Raw genomic sequence first — 17245 nt, 5'->3', positions numbered from 1 at the left:
TATTAGCTTTCTATATGGACTATTCTGCAGGTGTAAATGGGCTATGATCGATCTTAAAAGGATCGATAACATGCCTTGGGCTTGGTATTTTTAACATTTTTATCCTACATTTTAAAGTTTTAGCTATTTTTCCAACCGGTTCCTTATAATCCATCTGATTTTTAATGCTTCTCTGATATTTTATGATAATGTTCTTGTTTGTATGTATATGTATTTATATGACGCTCTTTCATGGTTTCACACTGAATGAAGAACTTTTGATAATGATGGTATGTATCCGTTGTATTTTTGTATATGCTTGTTTGTTTTTAAAACATTTTTTTATAAAATAAAAAATAAACATACATTCACCTTGGCTAATAAATGCATTCCAATTACTTATTCAACACAGGAGGCAAGAAAAAAAAATCAATATATGGGAGGAACCTGTTCATAAGGGATTTCCCTAACTTAAGCAGTCCAATGCCGAAATAAATTACAATTACCCCTGAAGGGTATTGCGGAACCCACTAGGAAACAGCCCAAGCCTAACAGACCTAAAATATATAACTCCAAACAGACAACCAAAGGTAGTCACAACATCTCCAGCCCTAACTTAACCGACCACAAACCACATCTCAAAGGCGCACTTATAAATGCCAGGTCGCTAGTCGCACACGCTACAGAGATCTCAGATATCATTGTCACAGACAACTTAGACTTCTTGGCCATCTCAGAATCTTGGCTACATGATGCGGCTGGCCCAGCCTTATCACTAGCAGTCCCAGACAACTATACAATCCTACGCGCGGACAGACTTACCTCCAGAGGTGGAGGTCTAGCAATTATAGCTAAAACTAGCCTGGGCATGAGGATCATCACTGCTACCAATATGCAATCCTGTGAATCCCTCACGGTCAAAATAGCCACCGCCAACTCCCAAACCCTAAACATCATCCTCATCTACAGACCACCAGGTCCTATCGGAACCTTCTCTGAGGACATCTCGACATCCCTGTCCAACAACCTAAAAAATACATCCCAAACAATAGTGCTAGGAGATTTTAATCTAGGGTACAATGACATTAAGGACACCCAATCGTCAGCGATTGCTCTGACCTTGAAAGAGCTGGGATTCTCCCAAAAAGTTAAACTACCCACCCACAACAAAGGTCGCATCCTTGACTGGATAGCGGAACATAATTGCGATGTAAATATTACAGATTCTGTACCGCAGATCTGGACTGACCACCACCTGCTATTATTCTCAGTGACAACCTATCAGGTCACTGCCCCGCCCTCACTTGCCCCACCTATGCCAACGAGGAATAAAAAACTAATGACAGCAGAAAATCTGATGCCCGTTATACTACCTAAATTAAACGCACTATCTGACTGCATGGACCCTAATCTGCTAGTCGAACATTATAATGCAGCCATGTCCTCAGCCTTGGATCACATAGCCCCGCTCAAACTAAGAAACAGCAAACCTAAAAAACACCTCAATTCTTGGTTCACGCCCCACCTAAAAAATCTTAGGCTGGCTAAAAGAAAACTTGAAACCATTTGGAGACTTTCCCCATCAGTCAAAAATAAACTCAACCTCTCCAAAGCCTCCTCCCAATACAAGAAAGAAATACTATTAGCCAAACAAGAAACCTACAATACTAGAATATCCAACTCAAAATCTAGTGTCAAAGAACTGTTCAGCATTCTGAAAGAATTAGAGACACCCGTTGTACCCCAAGAAAATTGCACCAAGGATAAACAATGGTGCTCTAGCATACAACTTGCCTTAATAAACAAAGTAGCAAACCTACAAACCAAAATTGCCATCAAGAAGGCATCACTAACACCACACATCCTTCAGAGTTCAGCGCCACCGCCCCAGCCCAAGTTGGGAGCCCGATTCTGCTTCTCTAAGGTATCGACCATAGAGGTAGAAAAGGTCATCCTGGGACTTAAACCGTCCAACTGCAAAGGCGACCAATGCCCAGCACAACTCATCAAGGATGCTGCGAGAGAACTGTCGCCATTTATAACCAAACTAATCAACTCCTCCTTTACCTCAGGCTCAGTACCGATCAACCTAAAAGAGTCCTGGGTACTGCCACTACTAAAGAAGCAAACCCTTGACCCTGCCATTCCGACTAACTTCAGGCCCATCACGACGGTGCCCTTTCTTCTAAAAATCTTAGATAAAGTGGCTTACTCGCAAATTCAAAGCTTCCTAGAGACTAACCATTTACTTGGAACCCGTCAATCAGGCTTCCGGCCGCAACATGGGACCGAGACAGCGCTAATGGACCTTAAGGCCCAAATAGACGATTGCAGAGACAATGGCCAAGCGGCCCTACTTCTCCTCCTGGACCTATCAGCGGCATTCGACCTAGTGGACCACAAAGTCCTCTGTAATCACCTCGACTCGGCAGCCCACTTCTCAAAAGAGGCCATAATTTGGATCAAGTCATTCCTGAGCAATCGGACCATGAGAGTCTTCGCGCCATCAGCCTCAGCAGATCCAGTCCCCATAACCTGCGGTGTTCCACAAGGGTCCTGTGTATCACCTACCCTCTATAATGTCTTTACGAAGCCTCTCTTTGATGAATTGGATCATCTGGGTATCGCCTACACTAACTACGCAGACGATACCCAGATCCTCCTCCCGCTATCAGGAGACTACGCCAAGGACCTGGCCCTAGTGAACAGAATTTATAGCATCGTTCAGGCATGGATGGCCACACACGGCCTATGCCTGAACGATGATAAAACTGAGCTTATCATCCTGGGCACCACTACCTATATATCCAAACTCAGCCATGATTATGACAACTTCATTATCGATGGGAACAACATAAAAGTAGCCCATGAAGTAAAAACCTTAGGATTTTACCTAGACGCCACCATGAACTTTACCAAACAAGTTAACTCTCTAGCTTCTGCCACAGCATATACATGCAAACTTATCAGAGCGAGCAAACAATTCCTCTCCACAGACAGTTGCATTACACTTGCCAGAGCCTTGATACTATCCAAATTAGACTATTGTAATGGACTTTACATTGGAGCTAATAAACAGACCATCCACAAAATTCAAGTGCTCCAGAACATTGCTTTGAGAGCAGCACTCAAGATAAACAGAAACGAACATATATCCTCCACAAGAAGAGAACACAAATGGCTCACCACCATAGACAAAATTCATCTCAAAATCGCTTCCCTCACCCACAAATGTATCAACAACAAAGCTCCACCTTACCTCATGGATAGATTACGTAAAAGAACCTCCTCCATACCTACCAGAATAGCCAACGCAAACTGCCTTCAAGTCCCGCGTTTCAAACTTGCCACTATAGGAGGTAACAGCTTCCCGGTTAAGGCGGCGCAGCTATGGAACTCCCTCCCCCATGACGTCAGAGAACCTCAGCCTTTTGCTAAATTCAGACAAAACCTCACCAGGTGGCTGAGAGCCAATGACAACTAACTAGTCCACTTGTCACATTGTACAATACTGTATATAACTATATATTACGTGAACAGGAGCATGCTCCTCGCACCCCTGTCCTGGATCTCTCCCTGTTCATATTTGCTTGCTATAATTCTGCTTATGTCTCCCTGTTCACATTCGATTGCTGTAATATTGCCTATGTCTACACTTCCTGCCTTTTTTTCTGTACTTGCAATGGCTGAGCATATCTGTAACCAAGCTCAGCGCATCTTTGTACCCCCATTTCTATGTACCTGTAACTAAGTTGAGCATATCCTTGTCCGCTTGCGCCCTGATACTCCAGGGTATGGCGCGCTATACAAATTAATAAACTAAACTAAACTAAACAATGCATATGAAGCATGGGTCCTTGTACTCAAAAATTAGATGAGCTACAATGCTTCTCACCAGAATGAGTATTTGCGGGTAAGTGTTCATTTACTTGTGTTGGTGGGGGGATAGAATATTTCTTCGCTGGAGCTTGGATTTCCCACCATTGGTGCCAATGAGAGGTGCCCAGGAGCTGCGGGTGCAAAGATTCCTTCAGGTGCAGCAGAAAGATGCAACCCCGGTCAATGATGAAATGCAAGATTCACTGATGCAGGCATCTTCATGACGCTCCACAGGACAGGGGAAGGAAAGTTCCAGTTGAGGTGAAGACAGCAGGGCGTCCTTTTCAGTCGATGTCACAAACTCCCCTTGATGTTGGGATGCTGAACTTCGTAGTGAAGGCGATTTGCACCACAAGCTGGCGACTACCAAAGTCCCAGGTGCAAACGCGGATAGGCAACGGTTCTGGGGTGGTAGCCCACAAGAATGCTGATCAGTCCACCAGTTGGTCCTGTGACACTTCAGAAGTCTCAGGACGGCTGGAACCTCAAGAAGGCGTCAAGAATAGTTGGTCCTACTAATCCAAGGGCTGAAGCACCGTTCAGGTAGTCCAACAGGGCTTCACCGGGCCAGACGCAGGAAGGGATGCCAGTCTTCTTCGGATCTTCAGTCGGATGTCCTTCTACAAGGGAATCTTGGCTCCAAAGCGGATATGATATTTTTTTTATAGCGCGCCTATACACAAGTGTTTCAATGCACGACGGTGCATGGGAAGGGAAAAAGACATTGAGACTGCGCAATGTAGGAAGGGGAAAGGGGGAGAAGTGACAGGCGAGGGGGAGAAGTGCAGGCCATTGGATCAGCAAGTGGCGGGATAAGTGCAGGCAGCAGGTTATTGGGAAGTGCAGGTAAGGGGACTGTAAGGTAACAGATACAGCCCCAAGTGCAGGGTAGCCAAGCGGCAGTGCAGGTGTGCAACTGGGGGGAGGGAGGGCAGGGACCTGGCCCGAGGCTCAGAGGGTAGCCAGGTAACCAGTGCAGTGACAGGAAATCAGCAGGGAAGAGGAAGAGAGAAGGCAGTAACGGTTTATAGTGATTTGGTCGAAAACAAAAATGTCGAATGTCAAAATGTCGAAAAAAAAAGTTGGAAAAAAAAATTGAATCTTTTTCAATACTTTTTTTTTCGAAATGGGGGGATTCCCCCTCTACCCCCCCTTTTTTTATTTTACCCCCTTTTTTACTTACTGAACCCAAAAAAAACAAAAAATAATAAAATCGACTTTTTTTTTTTTGACATTTTTTTCGACATTTTCACTGACCACCGGCAGAAACAAAGAGCAAAGTCTAGAGCTTGACAATGCAAAGGGTCTTGAATTTGATCCTTACAGCCACTGGGAGCCAATGGAGAGATTTCAGTGCTGGAGAGATGCAATCCCTGGGCTTGAGGCCAAGGTCAAGTCTTGCAGCCCTGTTCTGGATGAGTTGGAGGACAGAGTAGAGGTAGGCAGATTTAAAAAGAGGCTGTTACAGTAGTAAAGCCTAGAGAGGACTAGAGACAGTGAGCTTCTGGGGGAAGGAGAGGAAAAGAAGAATACCTCTGAAGAGGTGAAGTTGGTAGTTTGACTTCTTAGAGACGTCAGAGTTGTGAGGAGAGAAGGAGTGTGGAGTCGAAGATAACCCTGAGGTGTTTAGCCACAAAAGTGATCTGCATAAATTGCTGCAGGAGTCGTCCACTTAATCAAAAACCAGGCTGGAAGCAAGTACAAGGCCACAAATCTTAAGGATCTGCACCATTCAAATATCCGGTAGTTGTCCAATCAGGGACAACCATTGGTTTCACTCATGCCCCAGACTCTCTGGCACCACGGATGTGGAGTCGCACCCTTCCGGGGCCATACACACAGGCATCACTAGCACACGAAAACAGCAGTTTTCCCGGGTAAGTAAGTGCATGACCTTATAAAGGGATTTCTTGACCTGGCAAGGCACGAAGAGGCCAAACAATATGACCAAATAACGAGCAAAAATCTTGTTGCAAGGTGTGAGGGGTCAGTAATGGTAGGTGGACTAAGTATGCCATTTTACTCTTGAAATAATATTCAAAGAATGCCTCACTGTCCCTGCTCTGCTGAGGAATTCCTTGCCTAACCAAAGCTATGGGAACACACTAACACAATAACTGTCCCTCACAATAAACAAGTTTACAAAGAAAATATATGGCAAAACCACATGACAAGTACACTATTCACAGCTTCTAAATGACCTACTTTCCTGAGTAATTCCCCTTCCACAGGATTCAGAATCACTTCTGCAAATGTTCAACCAAAGAAAGGAATGTTTAATCAGATCTTGGAAAGTCAAAATAAAAGTTAATAAAATGTTCAGCTGACAACAAATCTCTTCTGCTGTGTGAAAGATCCACTTCCTACTTCCAGAAAAATAGCACCAATGGTAATCCTGGCCACGATGCTTTGTCACCTCTTCAAGAAGACAAGCCACAGTTAAAAAAAAAATGCAATATCCAAACTGTTGATATATAGTTCTTGTTCAACAGTTAGGAATTCTTTAGCATTCACAACGGTTCATTTGTCAGGAAGACTTCTCAGTGTTGCTGCTTCCACTTCAACAACCACACTTCTACTCGATTTACCATGATAAAAGTAACCTTCGCCTCACAGTACTCCACCTTGTTCAGACTATTGCAATGTTGCATCTACTACCAACTAGATCTACCACCACCCCTTCAGTACTTTGGTCTGCTACCACAGCTTCATTGATTTGGACTTCCAGACAGGCATTGACAAGATACACTTTAGTATTTCAAGATACATTTTAGTACACTTTAGTATTTCAGCACCCTCTGGTAGGCAAAGCACTCTCGTCTGAATATATCCTTTCAAAAGGGCCAGCCTCTTTGCCTCTCTTGTCTGTCTGCCACATTAACAACCTGGGCTTGCCTTTAAGACTCACTTCTCTGTCTTCCACAGTCTTTGGCACTACAGGTTGTGTCCACATCAAACTAGTTTTTGACTGGTCGCCTGGTGCACCTCCAGAGACAGGTTCCAGGCTCACCCGGCAGTCCTACACTTGCCTCTGCCTCGCACTTCTGCACTTGGAATAAGTCCATGTGAGAGGCACACTTTTCTGCACTTAACCCAGGCCCTGGATTGGGCACACTTGTTCCCCCTTCCTCGCACTTCCAGTCTGCGCACTTGCATGACCTTGAATGCACTAGGCCTAGCAAGATAGTGTTGTCCTGTCCTCCCTTTCTTCCCTCCCTAGTTTGGTTGCGCCTGAAACACTTGTGCACAGATGCGTGATGGTCTGCCCTTCCCTTCTCAGCTTCCCTCCTGCCATGCACTTGCACTAGTAGTAATGCCTCTGGCCTAGTATACTAGTTAATTTTATCAGATCATTCGGAAACCTCAAGGCCTAAGAATTACCACTGTTTTCCCTTGTTCCCTTCCCATCTTGAAGCACTTCACTTGTGTATACTTTGCTTTACAAATAAACAATTACAAGCAGTCAGTTTCCCTTACCCAGCTTTATCTGTACCTTTGTCAGCCATCAACTAAATACCCAAAAGCATTGGTGCCAATCAGTTTCCGGTAATGTTTGCACACTTGTATCTTAGGCCAATTAACTGTTCGTAACTTCGCAGTACATACAGATTTCTCCTCAACTTTAAGAAAGGCTGGTATTGCTGTTAATATGGGGAAACTCTTGGCTTGGACAATGCTTGTCGCCTGCTTCAGCAATATATACCGGTTAACATCTTGCTCGTGAAAGGTATGCCTTGTTAAAGCAGATAATAGAATGCAGTCTGCCTTCAAAAATCACAATTAGGCATACGTGACCACTTCTCGATGTATTCACAAGTTTAAAGATTTTAAAGTTCGGTATTGAATTGTATTCCCATGTAAAGTGAAGAATAAAGTTCAGCTATCCGTTGGGAATCACAATTAGGCACACACCACCACTCCTGATGTTATATTCACAAGATCAAGGTTTCAACAATGGGTTTAAAAAGGTTAAGTATTAGGTACTGTTATTAGCAACCTTCACCTTCCTTAATTGGTGACATGCAACCACTCCATCATATAGGAGTAGTCTTAGAATAGTAACAAATTGATGTAAGCAGTATTACCTTTCTATGCGAGTAAAAAGACTACAATTACACACGCATGCTACATTTGCTATTATTCAAGTAATTCAAGTTCAGTGAACAATGTTCACTCGCTTTACTTCTATGCGAGTGAACGGGGAACTGGATACTATTGCCGGTAATGCTTGTGCAAGGTATTAGAACGCCAAGCTTCACTCACTGGCTTCTTCAACACTTGCTATGCGGGTAGCACTGCTTCTATGACCTCTTCCATGGCGTCTGCTGCTTCTGGCTGCTTAAGGACCCACATCCTTCCTCCATGAAGGTGTCTTCAGTCCGGCCACATGTTTCTGGAGCCCCTCTTGCTGAAGAGACCCATGGCTTGGTAACTGCTCCTCGCCCAGCACATTCAGTACACGGCAACCATGGCAATCAGGCTCACATGGGGAAAGAGTTCTCCTGCACGCCTTTCCATGTGCAGCCTCTACACTTCAGAGTTTGTGGGAACAGGACCATCTCAGAACACACAGGTGAAATCTGCTATTTCCACGTTCTGACGTCCCTCTTGCTCTCCAATTTCTGCTTGGTTTTGCCAGCCTCGTTCCTTCTTTCTGCTACGACTTGCATTCCAGTTACAGTTCCAGCTCCCTCCTCTCATTCCAACTGCCTGCACCCGAGGGGGCCTTTTATGCCTCCCCTGTTTCCTTCAGGTGTGGGCCGTTAGACTTTTGCCCGACTACTGCAACTGCATGCCTTTTCAGCAGTCTTCCTCATCCCAGTACACATGGCATTATGGGACTTGTAGTCCCTTTAAACAAAAGTTTGTTTTTTCAATTTCTGTAATTTGGCAAACAGCCATCAAAAGTATGGGATTATGGGAAAAGTTAAACAGACGGGGGTTTCCCAGTCTTCCTGGTCTGTCCCCCAGACCCCTATGTGATCCTCCTGAAGTACACTACCCCCAGGGTTGTGACCAGGAAAAGTCTGCCTTGCCCTGGGCACATGAGGAGGGTTCCAGACCAGGTTTCTGGGAGGAATCATCACTGATTCATCACAACAGCCATTTGGGGGCCCTAGCCACGTTTAGTAGCAATACACAGTAAACGCGAATGTGCACACTAAACATAATGCAAACATGGTAAAAATATATCTGCCGCCACCAGCCTGTCTGTAGGCAAATCAAGCACATAATGTATCCAAAAATCCCAAGCGTAAAAAGCTAGGTCATAAGATGCTGTGTGCAATGTTAAAAAGTCACAGAATGCAAAAAGGAAACAGTTTCCCAGTACTGATAGTCCAAAGTACTGATCAGTTTCCCCATAAAAATGAGCAGAAGTCAAGAGAAGTGAAGCTGAAGGTCTTACTTCCATTAAAAATGTCAGTACAGGTTCAAAAGCAGAGCAAAAAGAAAGTGAGTCCATATAAACTAGAGAGGGAACGTTGCAAAAAGAGAAATATTTCCTAACACTCTTCCCCCCCCCCCTCCCCCAGACCTCAGTTGCTTGGGTTCACATTCACAAGGGCAAAGTCAGTTTGGCATTGTGTTATTAACATTTGGAGTTGAAGACATTTTTGAAAGTTGAATTTCTTTTTTCTATACAAAGGTTTTTGTTACTTCCACACTATCAATCAATTCCCAGAATTCCATCAAATTCATTATTCAATCACATCTTTGTTGAGATGATCTAATCATAAGCTCTGAAATCCCTGGCAGTATAACAAACAAGGATTTTCAATAAAATGTCAAATCTAGCCTTTGTTGCCAGTATCATCCAAAATCATTCCCCTTACCCTTAATAGGAAAATTGTACAGGATACCACACTCTTCACTGTTTATGCACCAGGTGTTAAGACGGATTTCTGAACTCTGTCCGGGTGGCGCAGAAGTTCAGAAGGCCAACCTAATTACTTGGAACAGGGTAACCTCTGGACAAACCAGACCAATCAAGGTAGCGATCGCGGCGGTCAAGACTAGGTCTCAAGAGGGGTGAGGGTGACTGAAAGCCCGCAATGAGCACACAAAGCAAGGACACTTACAAATGACTCCAAACAGGTGTTATATTAAAAATATATAGACATTTATTCCAAGGCCTTTAAAACAATGACCGTAGAGAGAAATCACAATACAACTCTAGTAAACCAACACATACCATACCAATACAATATATATACAAATACAAGTCTCAAGCGTTAGATGCACGAAATGTGTAGTCCACCTAAAAGGGAGGGAAAACAGGCAGTGCGAAATAATGCTTAGACCCAGTCCGCCTTCAGAGGCACCTAACTAAAAGGAAGTCCGATCCCTGCGGAGAGTGGATCCTTGTGCTCAAAAGTACCTGCACACGCTGGTGCCAACGGGCAAAAGGGGAGTCTCTTCGAGGGAAATCAGGCAGTTCAGTTTAGTGCACAAATGAAGAAGAACAGTGTTCCGCGACTTAAGCGCAGCCTCCACTGTGGGCAGAAGCAGAGCGCGAGTACGGAAAGGCGTGCTGTTGTTACACAGCGGGGAAAAGCTATGGGCTCCTGCAGGAGGGCGACCAGTTCCTAGCTATGCTACTCACCGGTCCCCGATGCAAGCAGACCCAGGCTTCTACGCGTCAGTTTCAGTCGCTGGCAGGTTCGGAAGAGCAGGGGACGTCTCGTCGTCGTGTTGAGTCTGCAGCAGCAGAGTTGAGTAAAAGACGTCCCAAACGAAGGAACCCGCACAGTTTGTTACCACAGCAGGGCAACGGAGCGGCCATGTGTATCTGAGCCAAATGTACACTACTCACTTCAGACCTGGGAACGCCAAGTGTATGAATCGTGTGAGAGTGACAAGGACTCGAAATACTACACAACCTGGCGGCGGTTACAGAGCAAGATTCCTGTGTAGGCTGGTCAGTCTGCTGGATGGCACAGAGACGCTTCCGAAGGCTTACGAGCAGGAGATGGTGAAGATGCCGAGTATAGCTGTTCCCGCTATTCCAAGGGTCGAAGTACCAGTACAGGCCTTCTGGTTCGATCAAAGGTGAAAAGGGTTTCACAAGGCGACAGCAGTGCAGAGGAGCAGTCCTTCAGCGGGTCACCAGCGATTCCTCGGTTCAGCCTCTTGGTTGCAGGATACTTGGCTCCTGTATTCCTTCGTTCGTGAGAACTCAGGAGATCGACATGGTAGTGGTGTTTCCAGTCCCCTCTTATCCACGGTTCCCTTTGCGCCAAAACGGAGGGGACCCAATGGGAGATCCGCTCATCAACACACACACCATTCGTGGACCTATCACGGACCATGGTGGTCCCAGGCATTCACACCACCCTAGACTCTCTGTCACCCAGAATGTGTATTGGGACCAGACATCCCAGCCCACATCCTGGAGGCACACACAAGACATGTAGAAGCCAGCGAAAGCATCCGTGTTTCGCGGGAAAGTACATGCCCAAATAAGGAAGGCCCCGGGTCGGCTCGACCTGGGGAAGGTGAAGGGAGCAAGACGGTCAGCGGACAGGACGAAGGAGCCTCGTGGTCTGGCCATTTTGGGAGCCAGGCCACCATTTTGGGTTAAGCGCGAGAAACGCGCTTAGAACGCCAAAAGGAGCTCAAAACACAAGAAACGATCGCTGCCACCATTCCCGTCCGTGAATCACTTGCACTGATCAGTTACAATCCTAAAAGAGTATCTAGGGCCTGTAGAAGGCTAGAGACCCAAGAGAGCAGTAATTTAGCTTACAGTGCCCTCTTGTGTCATGTTGCACGAAAGCCGCAACATGATAAAAGAAACTACGGAAAACAGCGTTTCCCGGTACTGACTGTTTTAAGGGCATGTCAGTTTCCCCGTAAGAAAGGAGCGAAAGCCCAGGAGTGCAGCAGAAGGCTGCACTTCTCTGGCAAAGTCGAGAACAAGGTGAAAAACAACAGCAAAATGTTTAGGGGTTGCCACATGGAAGGAAAATTACCGACAATTACGAAATCTTTCCTAACACCAGGCACTACTACATGCAATTGAGCGGTTTGTCTGCACTGATTCTAAAATTAAAGTCCAACTTTCCATAACAGTATCTGAAGTACTGGAAGCACCAAGTGTTGATTATTGCTAGATACCTCAAAGATATTTCTGGTGTACAGACAAGGGCATAGATTCTAGACACAATCTACACATCATATTCTGTTCCAGTCTAGGAGACAAATACCTTATAGCGCTACAGTTAAGTGCTGAAGACATTTGAATATTTAAAAAAGGCAGTCCCAAATTGCCCTGTTTGAAAGGCAGTCAACCAATGCACATTCTGTCCACGTGTGCTACTACACAGCAGGAGGTTGGCATCATGGAAGAAGACCCAGACATCAGATTCAATGTAACAATAATAGCTTTATTAACTTAAATATCAGGATGGTGTAAGACCTAACTTGCCCTATGCCAAGGTGAGATTTCTGTACCTAACGAAACTAAGGATAGTCTGTGTCAGCAAGTTAAACTTAAACATCTGTGCGTCCAAAAGCCTATGCTTGCCCTTACAACTAACATCAAAACCATGTGTAGGGATGTCAACCATACATTAAACAGTGTTCCAAAAGTAAAGTTATGAGCTATTTCCAGCTCCTGCTTATTCTTCAGCTTCTCCTCTTCAAATATCAACAAGTTCACAACAATGTTCAAGTCGCCTTCGCTTAGGTTCAAAATAATACAGTTCAACAGCTTTTAAATGCCAGGATGCCCGCCCCCAAGCCCCCACTTCAATATGAACAAAAGGAAGTATCTAGAAGCTTCGTCTTTACAACAATTCTTCACAGATCAGGGTTCTCTTCACCAAGCCTTATATGCATCAATAGTAGTTTTCCTTTTGACACAATAGCAGGTTTCCTTGTTAGCATATAGGGGGTTCTCTAGTCTTGGTGCAGGTGTCGGACCATACGATCCACCCCTTACAGGTCACGCAAACAGGAACCTTGAGTTCTCGTTTAGCAGCTTAATATTCAACATATGGGATAGGAGTTCTCTGGTCTTAGCGCAGTTGGTGGATCACACAATCCACCAATTACAGGTCACGCAACCAGGAATCTTGAGTTCTCTTTGAATATTAAACTGCTCAACAAACAAGTGATTTATCAAAGGCAAATTCAAAGTGAAACATTTTCAATATTAGTAGATTTGCTGTTTTCATTCAGTTTGGCATTCAATATTAGCAGCTTTGCAGTTTTCATTCAGGTCGATATTCAATACAAGCAGATTTGCTGCATTTCGCGCCACTTATCCTTCATTCAACTTCATAGTTCCATTCATGACGTATTTATTGCCTCGGCTCTGTTTACAACCTTCGTAACCTGTCCGGTGTGCCCCGGACTCTGGGTAACTTCTCCAGCACACACTGGTTGTAGGTTTCTTCCTCCGGCGGTCAGTGTTCTCCTGCTTCCCTTTAATTGCTTCTTTGGATTCAGCAAGCCCCGCTCGCGTGAGGACAGGAGAACAGTCAGCGTAGGCGGCTTCAATGCATGTGCGTGGCTGGGCACAGCAGCCTTTGTGTCCGCGACTCACCGCCGCTCCTTTTGCTCCCACATCACACGTGAGACTTCCTTCGGCACAGAGGAGACAGACGTCCCTTGGTTTGGGCATGTCGAGCGGCGTCCTGTCTCGTTCTCAGGTCCCACCATGGCTGCCTGCGGATTGCCTGGGTTTTGCAATGATCTCTGCCCAAGTTCCCCAGGCCTGCCTCTCACTCCTTCATGACTTTGCCTTTTATACACCTGTGGTCCTTCAATGGGCTGCAGGTGTATTGCATCCTTCAATTCTGCCCGACTGATGAACACATGCCTGACCTGCATACCCTTCATGCATCTTCGTCCCAGTACTTAGGTGGTGATGGTGAGTGATGTTCCTTATTCTCAGCTGTCTCTTCCTAGGCTCAGTACCGTCGGGTGTCCCAAGAGAGGAAAGAAAGGGAGTTGACCTACAGTAACCCATAAAGGTTGAGGAAAGGCGAGGTTGGTTGACATTAGGATAAAGGGAATATTATGTCTCGCCTGAAGGTGTCGTACTCTCTATTCCCAAGGGGCATACAACTAGGGGGTCATACCTCGCTTGTCCACCCACTCAGGGTCAGGATCCAAAAGCGATGGCCTTTTACTGGCCACCTGCGTAGAGGATCCAAGGGTAATAGAATACCCTCCGGTTTCTCACAACATGTACACAATGTATGGGTCATCCTTGGAATGGTGGGTGGAACATGATTAAAATAAAACCTTCCATCCTTATAAAAAAATACATTAAATGAAAAGTGTAAGACAACCAGGAGACTAACCAAATAGGAGGAACTCCAATTAGGAACTTCCTAAAAAAAAGTAAGTGTGCCACAGCTGAAGCACAGCTTACCTAAACCAGCCTACCAGTCCCACAGATGGACAAGGCCAGATAACAGTTAAAGGAAGTTTTCTGTGGTGAACACCATGACTTATTTGCAATTCTCACATAAAGGGTTCTCTCTTACCTGCACTGAGGAAGCCAACATTCAAAGAATCTGGGGCAACGGTTATACAATGTGGTAGGACGATGCATAAATCCTCATTATTTGACATGGAACAAGTTACTTACCTGTAATTCCTGTTCTCCAGCATGGGTCTGGCAAGGATTCACATGCTCATGAATATTCCCCGTTGCCAGGCTGGGAATCCTCAGTAAAAACAAAAGCAGTTTCACTTTAGCCTGAAAACTGCTAGTCTCCTCTATAACCAATCACTGTCCTTTGGGTCATACTGCCCCCGTCCAATGATGGTAGTCTCCCTAAGCTCCACCACCCCTGGTGGACATCTTCAGATTTGGTAGAGCATGTAAAGTGGCAGTATGAACCAAGAAGAGCCACAGAGGGGAAAGAGGGAGGGTTCGCATACGAATCCATGCCAGACCGATGCTGGAGAACAGGAGTTCCAGGTAAGTAAACTTGCTCTTTCTCCAGCCTGAGTTCTGAAATTCATTCACATGCTCATGAATACGATTACACACCAGTACATATACACAATCACCGGAGGTGGCAAGGCTTAACAGAAGCAATACACTTATCCCTGGAACAGACTCTACTCAAGCAAACAGGTTGCGTAGCACCATTTGGCCGGCCCGGGACTCTGCCTAGAATCCCTGTTGACGCAGTAGAATCTTGTGAAGGGGTGGGTGGACCATGTCGCTCGAGAGCAACCTAGGTAAGGAAGCCTTATACAGGGCCTTCCTGTGATACACAGTTCAAAAATGTGTACGTGCCACAAAACTTCAAGGCAAGAGTACGTCCAGCAAATGCAACGCCCTTTCAGCAGGAGTCAAAGGGATCGATAGAAAAACTGGCAGAACCAGAAGCACATTGAGATGGAGTTCAGAAGGAACATTTTTGCATAAAGGTGGAGTGGGACCACAGCACCACCCTGTTGCGTGGAATGGCAAGTAAGGCTGCCTTTAAGAGAGCACCTGTATTTCCCCGACCTGTCTGGCAGTGTTGATGGCCACTAGAAAAGCCGTCTTCCATGAGAAAAGTTTCAGAGGAGCCTTATGCAATGGTTCAAATGGGGCCCCATGAGGTTAGTCAAAATCGCATTGAGCTCCCAAGCCGGAGCCTTCACTGCTGGAAAAAGCTCTGGAGAGGCCTTTGAGGAACTCCTTGACAAGCCTGTGTGACCACAGGGAGGGCTTACCAAGCACCCTAGTGTACCGGGAAATAGAACTGGTTGCACATTGCTAGCAGCACGAGCCAGGCCATCCGTGGCCAGCGAAAGCAGGTACAGAAGGAGGTGCGATTCGCAGAGACGTAATCTTCAGAGTCCGGCACCACACACTAAAGCGTTTCCATTTGTGGTCGTAGCACGACAGCGTAGAAGTTGTGGCCTTGGCCAGGATCGTCTTACATTCCAGCAGCAGGAAATAATGCCCAAACTCTAGGGCTGCAGGTGCCAGGCTCAGTGACGCTGGGATGTGGTGTGGTATGGTTTAGTTTTTTCTGTAGAGAAGATCAGGAATTGGAGGCAGCAGGATGGATGGACCACTGGCAGGCAAGCAAGTCCAGGTACCAGATCTGTCGATGCCAAGCCAGAGCATGGAGGCTCAGCCTGCAAAGGCAACAACGGGGCATGTTTATCACACATAGCATGAATGGAACCGGTGGGAAGGCGTAAAAGGGAGAGCCCGTCCCACATGAATGACAAAACATCCCCAGGGCCCTCAGATGATGATACCTATTGGCGAACCTCAGGCCCTTGGAGTTGGCTGCAGTTGCGAAGTGGTTGATCTGGGTTTGACCCCACTTGGAGGATACCTCTGCCTGATGCAGTTCCCACTCATGGCAGGACTTCAGCTCCCTGCTGAGCGAGTCTGCCATGGTGTTTGGTACCCGCCAGCTGAAGGACAGGTCCTTTAACTAGTAGTGCCGTCCCTGGACCGCAAAATGCAGGAACTTCTGATGTTTCGGTGAATGGCCATGTAAAAGGAGGCGCCCTCAAGATCCAACGTTGCCAGAAAGTCCCCCCCTCCTCCAGCTAGTCAGGCATGTGCTGCAATGTGACCATTTTGAACTTCTAGGACTTCAAGCACTAGTTGAGGCCACCGCCTGACTTTTTCTGAACGAGAAAGTATCTGGAGTACACTTCGGAGGCCCGTAGTCGCGGAGGGACCACCTCGATCACCCCTTTTCTTAACCTGGCCTGAACCTCCTGCAACAGCTGAGTCATGTGGGGTTCTTGACGTGCAACAGGAGGAATCCATGCCATTTCCGTGTCAATACGTGGCGGCTGCTCCTCCACTGGGGTCAAGGCCCCAAGGGGTGGCACAGGTGGATGTTTCAGTCCGGAAGGGCTAGGCTGACACTTTGGCCTGGTAGGGCTGGACCGAGGCTGCGTTCTGGGAGGAGACACTCGGGGGGTGGGGTGCAGGAACTCTTGGCCACAGGCCTGGGCGGGCTGTGGACCAGGCCTGCAACTGGGGCAGTAAGCAGTCTTTGCTGAATCTCCGACACCAAGGTGTGAGAATGCCTAGTGACATGTCCCTGGATGCCGGCTGGGGTGCAAATGGTGAAGCGGGCAAAGGATCAGGGCTGCAATGCCGTGGAGGGTAAAACGGGTGATCAGGCTCCCGGCGCAGACATCCCTCCTGGGAAATGGGCCCATAACCCCCTTTGTGCTCTGAATGGTAACCCTCAGGAAGATCCTTGTCCTTGGAGGTAGTATAAATGTGAGGGTCTTGTCTGGGACCCAACAGGCACTGGGGGGGGGCCCTCCTGGCCCCTAGAAGGAAGTCCAACGGAGGCAGCAACTCCCTTGTGCTTAGAGGGTGTAAGGGAGTTTCTCGCAGAAAGTACCACACCAACCGGCAGGCTCACCATACTAGGTCCCGCAGCAGCGA

General features: G+C 46.5%; 1 protein-coding gene across 3 annotated transcripts in view; it reads right to left on the bottom strand.

The window, feature by feature from the left end:
• Positions 1 to 17245, bottom strand: part of SETD2 (SET domain containing 2, histone lysine methyltransferase) — a 1465157-nt gene that overhangs the window by 343762 nt on the left and 1104150 nt on the right. The gene's annotated exons all lie outside the window — the stretch shown is intronic.

The sequence above is a fragment of the Ambystoma mexicanum genome, chromosome 2p, assembly GCF_040938575.1.
Source record: "Ambystoma mexicanum isolate Mex_15411 chromosome 2p, UKY_AmexF1_1, whole genome shotgun sequence".
Classification (NCBI taxonomy): Eukaryota; Metazoa; Chordata; class Amphibia; order Caudata; family Ambystomatidae; genus Ambystoma; species Ambystoma mexicanum.
The sequence above is the reverse complement of the archived record's forward strand: the minus strand, read 5'-3'. Positions and strand labels throughout refer to the sequence as shown.